Source organism: Eucalyptus grandis, chromosome 4 (assembly GCF_016545825.1).
Source record: "Eucalyptus grandis isolate ANBG69807.140 chromosome 4, ASM1654582v1, whole genome shotgun sequence".
Taxonomy (NCBI): Eukaryota; Viridiplantae; Streptophyta; class Magnoliopsida; order Myrtales; family Myrtaceae; genus Eucalyptus; species Eucalyptus grandis.
In genome coordinates this window covers 11,120,984-11,135,645 of record NC_052615.1, presented here as the reverse complement: position 1 = coordinate 11,135,645, position 14,662 = coordinate 11,120,984, and the positions used below count along the sequence as shown (strand labels likewise).

Here is a 14,662-nt window from a genome sequence, read left to right as displayed (position 1 = left end):
CTCCATCAACTCACACTTTACACTTCGTCCATCAAAGATCAGGCCGGTGAGCATTATTATGACCTTTGAGAGATAAAAGACCTGAATCTATGTACTTCCAGCTGCGATGAATGCCCTTGCGTATCGATTACTCATATTGAATGCATTTTACCCACAGTATGCTTTCATCACAGAAGTGCTCTCTCATTAAACTGACATTAGCCAACGAAGAAATACAAGATGCTGCCTTGTGAAGTGGTCAAAAGCCCGGTTCTTTTTTCTTTCTTTAACATGATATATAGACTTATTCTCCACAATAAGTTATAATCAACAGAAAATATGGTAATACCAAATTTTTTTCAAATAATGGAAGTACCTGAAGACCCTGCTATTGCTGAACTAGATGAAAAAATTGCAATTCTGCGGGAAAAAGCGGACTGAGTGAGCACACAACTGAAGGTACTAAAAAAATAATGGGCAATGCTGGTCTCAAAAAGGTGCAAGCGAAGCACATGTAGTTGCAGAGGTGGGGAGGCACTTATCCAGAAGAAAAGAATTGGGGTGGCAGGAGACAACCTTTTTGTTTGATGTTTCAGCTTACGTTCCTAAGCAAGTCAATCAGAATCACTGCTAACACTCGACATCCGAGATTGTTATTCTCTGCAGCAAAAGCAGATATATATCATATTTTTGAGTGTGAGACTTGTTTGCTTCATGTTATGAATTAATGTACTAACATTGTGATGCACAAATTGATTTTGGCAGGAAGCTTGCAGGTCACTATTTCCTCGAAAAATGAATATCAGATGTGTGTAGTTTGTACAGATTAGTCTCAAGCTTTTGTGTACTATCTATATGGCTTGGCATTCATGAGCTGCAAATTCTTTTCCACACATGAAGATGGGAAAAGTTCAGTTCTAACATTTGCAATCTACCAAAATTTTGTTACATTGGACTAAAGCCTCCCAAAAAAGAATCTATATTTCAGCATTCTTTTCTCACCTTGGCCCTGGTTACTTGAATGTCTGACTGAAGCAACAATTCTAGCTCCTGGACAAAAACCAATCAACCAATGAGACAAAATAATCTTAGATTGTATTATTCAGATCCAAGAGCTTCTAGATACATACAGGATACATCACAAAAGAAGTCACTGTCTTTATGAATCTTATTTGCTTAAGCAAGTTGATGCATTCGCTGCGACAAAGATCTAGTTGTCACCTCTCAGAGGTAAGATGCTGACAATATGATGTAACCAATCTGTCTTTCTGCAATGACAAACTCAGACATTATTATCATCAGAATAGCTAAGAATAGCTAGTTGTGCTTCTGGAGGCACTAAGGACTCGGTTTTTTACCATTTTTCAACCATCAGCATCCACTGGTCTTCCACATGCAGCTCGACTGCAAAATCAAGTGCAAAGCTTGTGAAGGGAACATATAGGTGAGGTCTGTCTATAATTGTCTTGATTGCCTCTTCCTTCTCCACTGCACTATCATTCTCTGCCGCTGGAACTTTCATATGAAGGATGGTGTGTGCAAGGCTTGTGTTGAATGTGTCAAATGTTTAGCCTATCGCCAGGCAGAGCAGAGCTGCTCTTCTCTGCTCTATAAATTATGTGCTGAATTGCCTCAGATACAACGACTTGCTCACCCTGCACATCCTTTTTCTTCTCGTATAAGGAGGAGCACTGTTGACGTATGTCGTGAAGAGCGACAATGCTCTTTCTTTCACTGCACAGAAGTGACAATGACTTCAACACTCCATGCACTTTTGAAAGGCCCACTTTGAAACATCACATCCACAATTTGCATTTTGGAAAACTCCTTTAACTCAATGGCTTTTGCATTTCCCCACAGACTTTCCCCAAAAGCCTTCCCAAATGCACCCTTACTCTTTCTTATTTTAAATCTGCCTAACTGTGCCACTATGAAGTGTCTCTGGTAAATTTTGCAAGTTCGGCTTTTGCAGTTGTGTGCAGTGCAATCTTAATCATCACAGATTGCCTTCCACTACAGCAAAATATTGCCATTAACTTCCATCAACTCACACTTTACGCTTTGTTCGTCGAAGATAATACCAGTGAGTAGTACTATTGTGCCTTTTGCAATAAGATAAGGAGCATGAATCTGGGTGCTCATGACTCTGATCAATGCCTCACTCATTGACTACTCATATCAAATGCGTTTTGCCATGGTGTGCTTGAATCACAGTAGTGCTCTCTTGCTAAACAGACTTTAGCCAAAATTGGATACAAGATGCTGCCATGTGAGGTGAATAGCCATGTTCCTTTTTAACATCATATATATAGACTCATCTCCATGATAAGTAATAATCAACAGAAAATGTGCTAATACCAAATAGTGTTTAATACAAGTCGCTGGAATAGTGCAAGTGCCTGAAGACCCTGCGATTGCTGAACTAGATGAAAAAAAATTAAAATTCTGCAGGAAAAAGTGGGCACATAATTGGAGGTACTCAAGAAAAGACACACGATGCTGGTCTCCAAAAGCCGGAAGCAAAGTGCATGTAGTTGCAGAGTTGAGGAGGGACTTACCAAAATGAAAAGAATATAGTAGTCAGGGGAACCTACCTTTCTGTTTGATGTTTCAACTTACGTTCTTATGCAAGTCAATTGGATTCACTGCTACAGTTGACATCCAAGATTGTTGTTCTCTGCAGTAAAAACAGATTTAAAATCATATTTTTGAACGGGAAGACTTTTGTGCTTTGTGTCATATATTGAAGTATTAAAATTGGGATGCATAATTTGATTATGAATCAATTTATCAGGAAGCTAGTTGGTCTAATTCTTGCCACAAATAGGAACATTGGATGCGTATAGTTTGTACAGACAAGTCTTGAGCTTCTGCATACTATCTATCTAGCTTTGCACTCATGAACTGTAAATTCTTTTTCAGCACATGACGATGTGAAAGGTTCTTATCTAACATCTACAGTCTGCCAAAATTCAGTTATCTTGAACTAAAGCCTCTTGGAAAAAAAAAAAAAAAAAATCTACATTCAGCATTCCTTTTTCACGTTGGCCCTGGCAACTTGAATGTCCAACTGAAGCAGCAATTCAAGCTCCCAGCCAAAAACCAATCAGCCAGTGAGACAACGTAGTCTTAGATTGCAAGTTGACGCGTTTGCCACAGCAAGTTTCTAATTGTCACCTCTCAGAGGTAAAATGAAGACTATATGATCTAACGGCTCTCATTCTGCAATGGTAAGCTACAACTATATTATCATCGGAATAGGTAGAAAGCAGTAGTGATGTATATGGGACAGAGATGAAAAGGCTGACATCTTTCATTTTGATTTGGATCACTCAATGATGACGAAGGATTGGGGACTCCTCATGTTTTCAGATAAAGAGAAGAAGGCACCAGGTGCATCTTATACAAAACTAGCTTAGCGTCCTAAAGTACTAATCATTTGATTTAAAGTGGTCTTACAATTAAAATTATTTTTTCCAAGCGGGGATCAGTCAAACAACTACAGTGCTCAGACTCCCGGCGTGAAATGCCGATCCACAGCCGGACGTGGCAAATGTGGCTGCGCTCTTCCACCATGCCATACATGGGAGCGCGCCGCATGGATAATCATGAGAACGAGTTTGCGGTAAAACCACAGACGAAGTTTTTGAATGGGGCCACACAACAGATTCACGGAAAGCAACCGGAACAGCACGAGCCAGAGGACGGAGTGAAAGGAGTCATGGAGAAGCAACCACGCGAGCAAAAACACCGATGCCAAACCGGTGAAGTGGGAGGCGCACTGCTCCATCACGAGAAGGAGCAGGGCCGCGAGGCGGTGGTGCCCTATTAGCGAGACGCAGCAACGAGAAATGTAGGAGGAGGCTGCAGATGGCGACCCGGGTGGCGAAGGGTTGGGTTTCAAAGGGTGAAATCAACTGCCCCTGGTATTTCACTTCCATGAAGTCGACCAAGATAGAGACAGTGGAGCTAAAATCCATGGCCGCGCCGTGTTGGGTGAAGGCAGGGACATCAGTTTTTTTATTCAAAGTGGCTCTAACTAAAAGGAATTGACGTCCCTGCCTTTACCCCGCCATTTACCCCGCCACTGGAGTGAACAGTGGAAGAACGCCTTTGAACTTTCCTTTTATTTTTCTTGGGTTTTTTTTTTTTTTAAAAAAGGACTTACCCTTTGTCCAACTTGAATTCTTTCGTGAAGCCGACCGCATCAACTAAAACAAATGGAGTCTAATTCTCCTCTCTTTCTCAGTAGAATATGGAAGTCAGACTTCGTATCTGAAACGAAACCTCCTCATCCCACTTGCCTCATCACATTCAATTTTCTCACCACCGGGCAAAATCACCTTAGGGGCTGTTTGTTTGTGTTTATTTTTTTTTTTGTCCATGAACACAATTCCTATTTTTTGTTCCCGGAAAATAAAAAAGAACAGAAACACGTTTATTTACGTTTTTGCTTCAAGGAACAAATTTGGAACAGAGCCGTTGAGGGCTGGCGACCTCGCCGGAGCATTGTTGGCCCCTAGCGAGGCCGACTAGTGGTGGCTGGGCGAGCTTGGCCTCGCTGGATCTAGGGAGCTTGAGCTCGCCTAGCCAAGGCGAGACCGACCTCACACTGGCCGGCAAGCCTCACCATGGCTGGGTGAGGTCGCCGGCCCTCGTCGGTCGGTTGTCGGCCATGGCCGAGGTTGGCGACCGCCAAAATGAAGGAAAAATAAAAATAAAAAAAAAAAATAAAAATAAAAATAAAAATAATAAAAATAAAAATAAAAATAAAAATAATAAAAATGAAAAGAAACAAAAAAATCATACAAGTTTACTAAACGTATTCCTGTTCTTTTTCTATTCCGGGAATAAGTTTACCAAACGCGTTATTCTTTAAAAATTATTTACCGGAACATAAATAGATTTATGTTTCTTGGAATAATTTTTTAACAGAAACGTTATCAAACGCACCCTTATTCTCTCTCCACATAGTTTTGCATCAAGACATAAAAACCTAATAGATTTATCTTCCTGATTAACGTTTCAATAACCGCGCTTGCAAACCATGACAAATAAGAGCAAAACAGTAAGCCCAAGCCCAAATGTATCGTTTAAGCGCTTTCTTTGGTCTTGCTTTGGACTTGCTTCAGTTGTTGCCATCCCGAGGGAATTTCTATGGCAGAAAGAAGAAAGAAAACATAGTCTGGTCAAGAAGAACCCCAAAAAAAAAAAAAGAAATACAACAACACAAAAAAGGAAAGCAAAAAGACAGAGAGAGGAAAATTAATGCAAGGTAGGCCTGATGCGACATGTGTTCCTCAATGAATGGACCGGTAATTTGTTGAGTTAGCCTCTTTAATGTACCAAATATTTTCTCAAAACAAAGGGGGCTCTCCATGTATGCACGTTTGAGAGGCTTTATCAAGCCCAATTATTTTTGTTTTGTAGCAATCAATAAGGATTTGAAACTTTTATTTCTCAGAGAGAGAGAGAGAGAGATGGAATCAATAGAAATTACCCAGCGCTGGCATGGAGAGACAATGACTTTGTCCGGTTTTGTCTAGTCAATAAAGGAGGCTGAGAAGCTATTGAAGAGAAGTTTTTGTATACACACCTTAGCAGGAGAGGATAAATATAATAAAAAGAGAGAATTTTATCTTCTTCCTCTTTTTGGCTTGGGAAAAAGGATGTGACCTAGTTCAAACAAGGATTGACTATAATAAATTCAGAAATTTTAGCAAAAGGAATATACATATTAGTGGAATGAAGATGATCACCATAGATGAAAAATGCGTGTGCATCATAATCTTTATTTCATCCAAATTGCATCGTACATAAGTTTCATCTTTTCGAGATAGAGAAAAATTAAGGTAATTTCTTTTTGGTTGAAAATAAAAAGGTATCAATGAGGAATATTTGTGGAAACGTTTAGAGAAGAGAGAGAAATGGGGGGAGGGCACGTGAAAGCGGCAAACTGGGGATGAGAAATGAGTAAAAGAAGGGAGGAATCAGAAGGTTGTAAGGGGACACATCTGATGACTAGGTCTAATTACAAAGAAACTACATTAAACTGGTCATTGTCTTCACCGCTTACCTGTCGTCTTCAAAAGATACTTTGCTCCTTATATCTTTATGTTGGTGTCTTGATTCGCCCAACCGTAAGGTGCATTTATATACAATATCATCTTATTTTCCTAACAAACTTGATCATGGCATGATGAGATATGCGACCTCACTAGTCTAGTGATATATGTAGATATTCCAATCAATATTTCACCTTTATATATGAAAACCTTCCCTTTCATTCGGATGTGTCTATTGTTAATGCATGGCCCAATGTAGCTTCATCTGCCTAGTTGCAACTAAGCTCCGACAAGGATTCTCAGAATGTGGCCATCCAACAGATGCTCAAGATCATCTACTCACATTCCGTCATCTCAGGATTAAAAGTAGAATCAAATGCAAAGCCTACGAGCAAGCGATCTTGGGGTAGGTCTGTGGTGCTATGCGTGCATACTTTTCTCCACAAAACTTGCATCGAGTCTTGCGCGAAGATGACACTCTCTCTTGCTTTCGAACAAATGGAGGAGCTAAATTTAATGCTTAGGGAGGGTTTGGTAGCACTCTCCGAAACACGTATTTTTGTCTTTTTGTTCTATGGAATAAAAATAGAATAGAAATGTATTTGGTAATTTTTTATTATTGGAAACAATTTGTTCCTGAGAATAAATTTAGAACGGAAACAAAAAACAAAAATAAAATTATTTCTTGTTCTAGGAAACAATTCTAGAAATAAGAAACAAGTTTTTTCTTTCTTTCTATTCTTTCTATTCTTTTCTTTCTTTCTCTTTCTCTCTTCTTCCCCCAGCTGGTCAAGCGACCTATCAGACAAGGTTCAGCGACCTCGGCAATGTCGGTGTCGCTCGGCCATGACCTTGCCCAGCCACCGTGAGGCTCGGGGGGACCTCGCCGGCCCTTGTCTGGCCGGCCATGGCCAAGGTCGGCAATTGGCTAAGAGGGAGGAGAAGAAAAAGAAAAAAGAAAAGAAAAAAATGCAATAAAATTATTAATAAATTAAAAGAAATTCTAAATCATAAAAATATTTGCGTATCAAACGTATTTTTGTTCTAGGAACAAAAAATTTATATATTTACCAAACGTCTTAAAATACTAAAAAATTGTTCCCGAGAACAAAAATAGAAAAAAGTGCTTCCGAAAAAAAACTGTTTCCTAGAACAGCAACGTTACCAAATGTGTCTTTAGTTGCTTATGATGGTTTCTGATTGCAAAAAATGCAAATTCAGCCTCGACATGGATTGCATGCATGGCTTTATCTCTATGTTCGCAAGATCTGGAGGCACTAAGGACTCGGTTCTCTACCATTTCGACCGTCAGCATCCACTGGTCTTCCACACAAAGCTCTAAAACAGAATCAGGTGCAAAGGTCCATGGTTGTCTTGGTTGCCCCTTCTTTCTGCACTGCACGATCACCCTCTGCGGCTGGAACTGTCATATGAAGGCTGGTCCGTGCAAGGCTTCTGATGAATGCATCAAATGTTTAGCCTATCGCTGGCTGGAGCAAAGGTGCTCTTTCCTGCTCCATAAATCATGTGCTGAATTGCCCTCAGTTATGCAACAACCTGTTCACCTGCACATCCTACCTTCTTCTCATATCAGGATGGAGCACTGTTGACATGTCATGAAGAGTGTCGATGCTCTGCTGTAAACTTTGCAGGTTCGAATTTTACAGTTGTCTGCATTGCAATCTTAATCATCACAGATTGCCTTCCACTACAGTAAAAGGTTCCCATTAACTTCCATCAACTCACACTTTACGCTTCGATAAAATGATACCAGTGAGTACTACTGTGACCTTTACAAGAAGACAAGGGACCTGAATCTGGGTGCTTATGACTGCAATGTAAGCCCTTGCCCATCGATTACTCATATCAAATGCGTTTGACCCACGGTGCATTTTCATCCCAGAAGTGCTCTCTTACCAAATAGACTTTATCCATCTAATGGATACAAGATGCTGCCAGCGCCATTTGCTGTGGTGAATAGCCTTGCTCCTTTTTAACATCATATAGATAGACTCATCCTCCACAATAAGTAATAATTAACAGAAAACTTGCTAGTACCAAATACAGGTTGCTGGGATAGTGGAAGCATCTGAAGACCCTGCCGTGGCTGAACTAGATGAAACAATTGCAATTCTGCAGGAAAAAGAGGACAGAGCGAGCACACAACTGAGGGTACTAAAAAAAAAGATGTGCAATGCTGGTCTCAAAAAGATGCAACCAAAGCGCATGTAGTTGAAGAGTTGGGTAGGCACTTATTGATAAGAAAAGAATTGTGGAGGCGGGAGACCACCTTCCTGTTTGATGTTTCAACTTACAGGGATCACTGCAGACACTCGACATCTGAGATTGTTATTCTCTGCAGCAAAGCAGATAAATGTCATATTTTTTAGTGTAAAACTTGTGTGCTCAATGTTATGAGTTGGAGTACTCACATAGGGATGCATAATTTGATTATGAATCAACTTGTCAGGAAGCTTGCCGGTCTTATTATTTCTTTGAAAAATAAATGTCAGATGTGAATAGTTTGCATGGACTAGTCTCAGCCTTTGCAAACTACCTACAGGGCTTTGCATTCATGAACTGCAAAAATTCTTTTCCAGCACATGAAGATGGGAAAGTTCAATTCTAACATCTGCAGTCTACCAAAAGTCAGTTATATTAAACTAAAGCCTCCGGAATCTTTTCTCACCTTGGCCCTGGCAACTTGAGTCTCTGACAGAAGCTACAATTCTAGCTCCTGACGAAAACCAATCAGCCAGTGAGACAACAGTCTTAGATTGCATTACTCAGACCCAAGAGCTTTCAGATCCATACAGGAGCCATCACAAAAGAAGTCGCTGCCTTCATAAATATTATTTGCTGAAGCAAGTTGACGCATTCACAGCAACAAAGATCTAGTTGTCACCTCTGAGAGGAAAAGTGCTGACTATATGATGTAAGTACTCGTCATTCTGCGATGACAAACTCAAACGAAATTATCATGAGAATAGCTAGTAAGCGATACCTGTGCATATGGGACAGAGATGAAAAAACTGACATTTTTCATTTGATATGGATAACTCTGTCATGAAAGAACAAAGCTTCTATATTGTAGCCGTTCTCGCGTCTCCAAGGTATCCTAGTTCACGACTTTATTTTGGCAACTAGAAACGACCATGTGACAACATTTGACACGTGCCAATGCGATAATAAAGAGTTAATATATGAAAATGCTAGTAAAAGCGCCATCTTTCATTAACGTGCCTCTTTTTCTCTTTTCAGTAAAGAAAAACTTCTTAATCTTTTGGTCTACCAGGATCTTGGTTACCCTTGAAACAAACAATGAAACATCTCCCCATCCTCCTTGTCATAGTGATTGTTGAAGTATTTTGGTCTCTCCAGTAACATTTGCCATTTGACAGTCCTGAGAACAATGATCTTTCATTAATTGCAAGTAGATGCATTTGCCACAACAATGATCTAGTTGTCAACTCTCAAGAGGTCAAATGAAGACTATATGATCCCATCCAAACAAGGTCTCAAGGTGGAAAAAGGACACCACCTTGCAGCCTCTTTTTTTTGAAGATCTCTTTTCAGTAAAGAAAAAACTTCTTAATCTTTTGGTCTACCAGGATCTTGGTTACCCTTGAAACAAACAATGAAACATCTCTGATATAACCACTTTCATTCTGCAATGACAAACTAAAACTTTATCATCATTGGAATAGCTAGTAAGCAGTAATGGGGTATGTGGGACAGAGATGAAAAAACAGATGTCTTTCATTTTGATTTGGATCACTCAGTGATGTTAGAACAGAGCTTTTGAAATTGCAGCTGTGCTCGTGTCTCCAAGGCATCTATGTATCCTAGTTCATACGGATATATGAGCAAAACCATAGTATACTAGCAAAGAATGTAAAATGGCACATGTTGATCAGAGGGCCAAACAGAAAGCTACAAAGAGATTCACCAGAAAAAGAAGGAAACCTGCAATGCTCGTAATGTTTTCAAAGAGGTCAGAAGCTTTAACCTCAAGAACAATTTCTACGCTTCATATGGCTACTAGAAACGATTATTCTACTCCTTGTAACAATTTTTGAGATTATCTTTGATCTCTTCGATAACAAATAGGTCCCAATTTCTTTTGAGGGCCACTGTCCATAAAAAGAACCACAAATGATGTCCCTGCCTTCATCCCTCATGGCGTCATGGATTTAACCTCCATTGTCTCTATCCTGGTCGACTTCATTAAAGTAAAATACCAGGGGAAGTTGACTTCACCCTTTGAAACTCACCCGGTCACCACCATCGTCGCCATCTGCAGCCTGCTCCTGCATTTCTTGTTGCTGCGTTTCGCTTATCTGGCAGCCATGCTCCTTCTTGTGATGAAGCATCATCCTTCCTCATTGACTTCACCGGTTCGATATCGGTGGCTTCACTCGCTTGGTTGCTGTTCCATGACTCCTTCCACTCCGTTCCCTGGTTCGTGCCACTCCTCTTGCTTTCCGTGAGTCTGTTGCAAGGCCCCATTCAAAACTTTGGCTGTGGTTTTACTGCAAACTCATTCTCATAATAATCCATGAGGTGCAGTCTCGTGTATGGCATGGTGGAAGAGTGCAGCCGTATTCGCCTCGCACAGTCGTGTATCTGCATTTCATGTTGGAAGTCTGAGTGCCATAGTTGTTCAACTGTTCCCTGCTTGGAAAAAGTACTCTTGTTCTATATGGCCACTTTAAAACAAGTGACAAGTACTTTACGAAGCTAGCTAGTATTTTATAAGAGGCATTTGGGGCTTTCTTCTCTTTATCTGAAACATAAGGAGTTCCCAAGCCTTTGGAATCATCAAATTATCTTCCGACCATAAGAAAGTAAAAACTACCCATGTATCGTGCCAATACCTAGCCATGAATGGGAATGCACCTTGTAGCAACTAAACTCCAAACTGACAGTGGCAGTGATCCTCCCAGTTCCAGACTGTCATCTTTTATGCCACTCTGCTATCCCTGCCTTCAACCCACCACTGGAGTGGAGGAACGCCTTTGAACTTAACTTTCCTATTGAAGTTTCAATAACCGGGCTGGCAAAAACAATAAATAAGAGCAAAACAGTAAGCCCAAGTCCAAGTGTCTCGTTTAAGCACTTTCTTTGGTCTTGCTTCAGTTGACGCCATTGCAACGAAATTACTAGAGCAGATAGAGAGAAAATAAATAAAAAAGACAGTCTGGCCAAGAAGAACCCCAAAAGAGGAGGAAAGCAGAGTCCGGAGAAACAGACAAAAAGACAGTGAGACAGGGGGCTCTCGTTGCATGCACTTTTGAGCAGCTTGGTCAAGCCAGATTATTTGTGTTTCTTAGCAATTGGTAAGGATTTGAAACTTTTATTTATCTAATTAAAGAGTTTTCGTAGTTAAACTGTAAATTAGGTTTTTGCAGTTGTGCGCAGTGCAATCTTAATCCTCACAGATTGCCTTCCACTTCAGTAAAAGATTGCCATTAACTTTCATCAACCCACACTTATGCTTTGTTCATCAAAGATAATACCAGTTAGCAGTGCTATTGTCCCCTTTGTAATAAGATAAGAGACACGAATCTGGGTGCTTATGACTGTGATTAATGCCCTTGCCCATCTATTACTCATATCAAATATGTTTTACCATGGTATGCTTGTATCACAGTAGAACTCTCATGCTAAATAGACTTTAGCCAAAATTGGATACAAGATGCTGCCGTACAATGTGGTGAATAGTCATGTTCCTTTTTAATATCATATATAGAGACTAATCTCCACAGTAAGTAATAATCAACCGAAAATGCACCAATACCAAACAGTGTTTAATACAAGTTGCTGGAATAGTGCAAGTACCTGAAGACCCTGCTATTGCTGAACTAGATGAAAAAAATTAAAATTCTGCAGAAAAAAGTGGGCACATACTTGGAGGTACTCAAGAAAAGATGTTCGATGCTGGTTTCCAAAAGCCACAAGCAAATTACATGTAGTTGCAGAGTTCGAAAGGCACTTAACAAGATGAAAAGAATATGGGAGTCAGGGGAACCTACCTTTCTGTTTGATTTTTCAACTTGCATTCTTATGCAAGTCAATTGGACTCACTGCTAGAGTCAACATCCAAGATTGTTGTTCTCTCTGCAGTAAAAGCAGATAAATATCATATTTTTGAAGTGCAAGACTTGTGTGCTCCATTTTATGAATCGGAGTATTAACATTGGGCTGCATAATTTGATGATGAATCAACTTGTCGTAGCTTGCCGCCTAATTATTTCCATAGATACGAACATTAGAGATGTGTAGTTTGTACAGAATTGTCTCGAGCGTCTGCATACTATCTATCTAGCTTTGCATACATAAACTGTAAATTCTATAGCACATGAAGATGGGAAAAGTTTGGTTTTAACATCTACAGTTTGCCAAAAAATTTAGTAATCTTGAAATAAAGCCTACAGAAAAAAAAAAAAAAATCAACATTTCAGCATTCTTTTCTCACCTTGGCCCTGGCAACTTGAATGTCAATCAGCCAGCAAGACAATGTAGTCTTAGATTGCAAGTTAATGCTTGTGCCACAGCAAAGATCTAGTTGTCACCTCTCAGAGGTCAAATGAACACTATATGATGTAATGACTCCCACATTCTGCAATGACAAACTACAACTATGTTATCATCAGAATAGCTATTAAGCAGTAATTGTGTATATGGGACAGAAATGAAAGAGCTGACATCTTTCATTTTTATTTGGATCACTGGTTGATGTTAGCATTAGATCAAAGCTTTTGAAATTGTAGTTGTGCTCGCCTCTCCAAGGCATCAATTTATCCCAGTTCATATGGAAAAATGAGCAAAACCATAGTACACCAGCAAAGAATATAAAATGACATATCCATCCACTGGCCAAACAGAAAGCTACAAAGAGATTCACCAGAAAAAGAAGGAAAATCTGCAACACTCAACAATATTTTCAAAGAGGTCAGAAGCTTTAACCTCAAGAACAATTACTATCTCTTACCTGGCTACTAGAGTAGACCTACTCGTCAAAACGATTGCTGAGGTTATCTTCTATCTCTTCAATAACAGTAGATCCCAATTTCTTTTGAGGGCTTAGCCTATCTTAATCAGATCTAGTCGCTACAAGGTCCATCACCGTTCATAGGTGGTTTGTACTTGTCCCCTGCTCTCCTTTCTTATGGTTGGGAGATAATTTGATGATGCCGAAGGCTTGGGGACTCCTTATGTTTTCATATAAACGGAAGAAAGGCCCGAGTGCATCTTATACAAAACTAGCTTAGACATGCGGCCTTAAACGCTGATCCACGACCGGGAGACCACGCTGCACGGCACGGATGATCATCATGAGGATTTTGTCGTAAAACCACAGACAAAGTTTTTGCATGAGGCCGCACAACTCACGAAGCGGCAGGAGCAGCACGAACAACCGGGGGACGGAGTGGGAGGAGTCATGGAGCAGCAACCACGCGAACGAAGCCACAAATATCGAACCGACGAAGTCGATGAAGAGGTGCCATGCTCCATCCCGAGAAGGAGCACGGCCGCTAGACGGTGGTGCCCGATCAGCGAGACGCAGCAACAAGAAACGCAGGAGCAGGCTGCAGATGGCAACGCCGATGGTGACAGGGTGGGTTTCAAAGGGCGAAGTCAACTTCCCCTATATCTCACTTGGATGAAATCGACGAGGATAGAGATGATGGGGTAAGATCCATGGCGCCGTGTTGGGCGCAGGCGGGACATCATTGATGCTTAAACACGCTTCTTTTATTCGAAGTGAAATTTGGACATCATTCATATTCACAGCATGAATAGGTGCAAATGTCGCCTCGAATAAAAGAAGCAGAAACATCAATCATGTCCCTGCGTTCACCCCACCACCGGGGTGGACAGTGGGGAAACGCCTTTAAACTTTCCTATTTATTTTTTCCTATGTTTCAGCAGTGTGTGCAATTAACCTGGAAGATTCACGTACAAGAATAAAGTTTCAATAACAAGGCTGGCAAAAAATAATAAATAAGAGCAACACAAGAAGCCCAAGCCCAAGCCCAAGTGTCTCGTTAAAGCCCTTTCTTTGGTCTTGCTTCACTTGACACTAGGGGTGAGCATGGTCCGGGTTGGTTCAGGTCACCCCCTAACTCTAGGACCAACCCGTACAGTGTCGATTCTCCATTTTTAGGATTGAGGACCGACCTGATTGAGCCTGGGACTAAAGACCGGACCGACCCAATGGGTTCGGTCCGGTTCCAGGGTCAACCTGGGACCGATCGATAATTTTTCGTCTTATTTTTATACTTCCTAAAAAAGCAAACCTACAAATTCAAACTACACATCTATCGACAATGCGGTATTGTGCAACTAAACTATATATACCAATACATATTTAGCAAATTTAAGATGACACAATAATAGAAATTTCATACTTGCTAACCGCTCATCGAGATATGGAACAAAATGGAAAGTTCTTGTAATCATCTATCTTTAATATTCATAACGCCATATGCAAAAGTGTTTTCCTGCATTCGATCATGTAAAGTCCACTTAATCAAAAAATGAGCTTCACACCACTTGACTAGCAAATCACCGTAGCAATTGCAATACTACTCTACTATTCAAAAACTTCTACC

The 14,662-nt window shown here is 40.4% G+C and overlaps 1 long non-coding RNA gene across 7 annotated transcripts; it reads right to left on the bottom strand.

Moving 5' to 3' along the window:
- Window positions 1-7,185: 7,185 nt before the first annotated feature.
- LOC104440944 lies at window positions 7,186-13,426 on the bottom strand. Of its 7 annotated transcripts, XR_005550587.1 has the most exons (9): window positions 13,039-13,426; window positions 12,523-12,666; window positions 12,080-12,162; window positions 10,922-11,100; window positions 10,319-10,670; window positions 8,859-8,995; window positions 8,734-8,781; window positions 8,477-8,683; window positions 7,186-8,400 (listed from the first exon to the last, which is right to left on the bottom strand). It is a non-coding gene; the product is annotated as an uncharacterized LOC104440944 (long non-coding RNA). The 7 variants fall into 7 exon arrangements; XR_005550588.1 differs by lacking the exon at window positions 8,477-8,683 and having other exon boundaries at window positions 7,188-8,400; XR_005550586.1 differs by lacking the exon at window positions 8,477-8,683 and having other exon boundaries at window positions 7,189-8,177; window positions 8,360-8,400; window positions 8,734-8,995.
- Between the last annotated feature and the right edge of the window lie 1,236 nt (window positions 13,427-14,662).